Genomic DNA, 3,687 nt, shown 5'->3' on the forward strand with positions numbered 1-3,687 from the left:
TGCAATGAGATATGGAAGAGGCAATAAACATTTTAAAAGATCTACAATTCTTTTCAAAGAACACCCAGAGGTTTCTAAAGCTCTAGAGTTATTTAACACAAATTATTTTAAGTTAGCTCCTTTATTTCCTCCTCTACTTTCAATGTTGAACGATTTCCTTTGTGGATTGATTTATTTCATAGAATAAATACTTAGAAAAAGATACTTCAAAAAGAATAAAACTTTTCTATTATTGATAAAGAAATTCACATGATTTAGGAAGGAGAGTTTTAAAATTCAAATGGATTTCAGGTAGCAACTTGTGTTATAAACACTTTTTATATTTAAAAAAAAAATCTCCCAGAATAATGGGAGATTTAGTGCCTCAGCATTTTAGTTGTGAACAGGAGCTACTGAATATGTATAGAAATTTCTTATTTGGCTGAAATGTGGAAGGACTTGACAGTACAGATAATCAAGTGTGGAACAGAATTGTAAAACTAGATGGTAGTTGAAAGATGTTTTACAATAGCTAGGCACCGGTGTTAAAAATAAGCAATGTAATAGTTACTTATGCTAACTTCATTGTAGTTTTACATTATGTCAGCATAAGCACATGGGTAATTAAAAATTAAAAAGTAATCTAACAAAGGAGTTTAATATTAATTACACTATACATATATACTTTGAGCACAATGGGTATATGGTTTGTGGTGGAATAAAAGTTTAAGCAGCAATGTTTATAAAATAAAAATTGACTAGAGGTCTTATTTTGGCTCATTTCTAGCCCCAAACCTACCTATAGTTGTTTTTACTTAGAGCAAATGTCTTTGAAGTTTTTTAATTTTTTAAGTAGGTCATTCATGCTTACCAACCACATATTGTTATTAGAAATATCCAATTAGAAAGTAAATATGAAAGTATTTGAAAAATACATAGAACAAACTGATGATTGCCAGAGGGATGGGGGGTGATGAGATAGATGAAGGGAATGAAGAGGTGCAAACTTCTAGTTATAAAATACGTAAGACATAAAGGTATAATGCACAGCATAGGGAATATAGTCAATAATATAAAATCTATGCATGGTGGGGGCGCCTGGGTGGCTCAGTCAGTTAGGTGTCTGACCCTTGGTTTCAGCTCAGTTCATGATCTCAGAATGGTGAGACTGAGTCCCATGTGGGGTTCCACGCTCAGTGGGGAGTCTGCTTGAGATTCTCCCCCTTTCCCTCTGCCCCACCTCTTGCTTGTGCTCTCTCTCTCTCTCTCAAATAAATAAATCTTAATAAAATAAAAATAAAATAAAAACCATGTGTGGTGACTGATGATAACCAGACTTATCATGGTGATCATTTCTTAATGTATATAAATACCAAATCACTATATCATACACCTGCAACTAATAGAGTATGTCAGTTATACTTCAATGAAAAAAAACAATAGATATTAAAGCTGTTGCAGTCTGTCACTCCTGATAGTAACCAACAGATATATAAAATAAATTGGTTTTCAAGAATATAAAACAGCCCCCAAATATGTTTTAGAATTACTTAAGTGTTGTGGCCCAAATGGGACCTTGTTTCATGACTTTCTTTTTCTTTAAATAGAAACTTGAGGGGCAATCCCGAAGGCCAAGACTCAGCTGGCTTCTGATAGAAATTTGAGTATGTGAGTTAAAGTAGTCATTAGGAACCTGCCTTCCAAAAAGGGTGTTTCTGGGTCCACACATAATAGATTGGAAAAGTTTTTTCCAAAATTTCTGTAACCTAAGATTTGTGGGAGGGCCGTGAAAATGAGGTGGCAAATCTTAACCTCTAATGGGAAATAAAGAGCCATTTTCTGGATTAATTACAACTGTCTGAAGGAGCACGTGATTTGGAACCCGGGTTTATGTTTCTTTATTTGCTTAACCCTTTACTAGGATGCCCTTCTGATAAAACTTTTCTCTGCTTCAAATGCAGTGACTCAGAGATTGGCTTATTGGCATAATGGACATAAGACTCTGATGTCAGGGTTCAGTAACAATTTGACCTCTCATGTCAATGAATGTGGAGCAAGAAAAAATTAGTGTGTTGTGTCTGCTTGAATAGGAATGGAAATTTCAAAGGACTAGCCATTTTTATATTTCCTTTAGAACCCATTTATAAATGATAAATTAATAATTTAATTGAATACAATCAAATAAAGCCCACTAAATGTGTAAAGCCTAAATACTAAGACAAAATCAAAGTGAACTTTGATATTTGAAATATCTTAAAAGATAAAAGGAAAGTACTTTGCTTACTTTGCATTAATTAGCTTACCGTAAGCTAGAATAATGAAACAGATTATACAACAAACTGTTGATCAATTATGGAAGATCTGTTCATAGTTGAGGAGAAAATTTATTACAAGAAAGAGGTTCTTCCACATTAGTGGCTATCAGGCCGTAGATATATGTGTCCATCTCTATGACTTGTAATAAAATAAAAAGAGCATTTAAAAAAATTTTTACCATCTGTATAAGAAATTCTTAAATTAATCTTGACTTGGGTTTCTTGACAGATTCAAAAAACAAGAATGTGAGAAGCTAAGTTTTCATTACTTACCAGGTTAAGGAATCTGTGACAGAATAGTTTGGAAACATTCCCTCTTTAACAAAGAAACACAACAAAACAAAATCCTTTAACTTTAGTAAGGAATAGAAAATAAATGTCAAATAACGTTATTTCAGGAAAAAGTAAATGGGCCATGGTTGTTATTATCTTTAAAAAGATAGTGTTTTTTTATTTTATTTTTTTACCATTTTTGCTAAGCTCTGATTGTTGTCACTCATCCCCAGTAAACATGTGGTAAAAAATGATCTAGTAGCTAAAAGCACGAATGTGTTTCTGATGTTAAAAAAAATCATAATTAAACATTCATTAGAATGAAAAGCATTCATTTCAGAAATAAGATCTGCTACATAAAAATAGTGAAACTTAAAATGCTACACTTGATCTTAGCCAAAAGGCCAAGAAGTGATGTGAAACTTAAAATGCTAACAAATGGTTGAATTAGCTTATTCTGCTACAGGAACGATTTCATTGAGGTTATTCCTTCCTCAATTACTCGGACTACTTACATGACTGATGTGTATTCAAAAGATGAAACAGAACATTACATTTGCTACTTGAGGGCTTAAAGATCTTTACCTTAAGTGTAATAGTGTGGTAAAAGGTGGGTAATTTTAAAGAAGCATTGAGGTATGTGGTGATTTTAGATTATATGGGTGACCAAATATTAAGTGTTGGGAGGCTATGAGCTAATGAAGGGAAAAGGAGCAAGAAAAGCCTTGTCCTATTAATTTGTCTTTCCTGCTTGTTTTGTGATCTCTTACACAATGGTGAGGAAAGACCTGCATCCCAAAAAGAGGTTTGCCTGGTCTCTGATTAATTCACAGTGATTACTTCTGCATCTCTAACTGTGTGTACAGCACCCTGAGTGCCCAATACTTGAGGCTAATATTTTTGTTGGTATAGCCCTTTTGGATAAACAAATGGAATATTTTACCTTAACCTATGAAGATAAATTTAATTGTTTTTAAATTTCACTCCAAATCACTTCTAAATCTGTAGCTGGTTTATCATATAACAACATCAGCTCTCCTATTATTTCAAATTCAGTGAAATTAAGATTATTGGAAATAAATATTTGTGAAACCTCCTAGTACATCTTGATAAATGGGTG

The 3,687-nt window shown here is 32.8% G+C and overlaps 1 pseudogene; it reads right to left on the bottom strand.

Moving 5' to 3' along the window:
* Positions 1-2,909: 2,909 nt before the first annotated feature.
* LOC114217550 (U2 spliceosomal RNA) lies at positions 2,910-2,983 on the bottom strand (annotated as a pseudogene).
* Positions 2,984-3,687: the final 704 nt, after the last annotated feature.

This window comes from Eumetopias jubatus, unplaced genomic scaffold, assembly GCF_037043125.1.
Source record: "Eumetopias jubatus isolate StellerSeaLion01/CBP00866 unplaced genomic scaffold, mEumJub1_p1.0 scaffold_2, whole genome shotgun sequence".
NCBI lineage: Eukaryota > Metazoa > Chordata > Mammalia > Carnivora > Otariidae > Eumetopias > Eumetopias jubatus.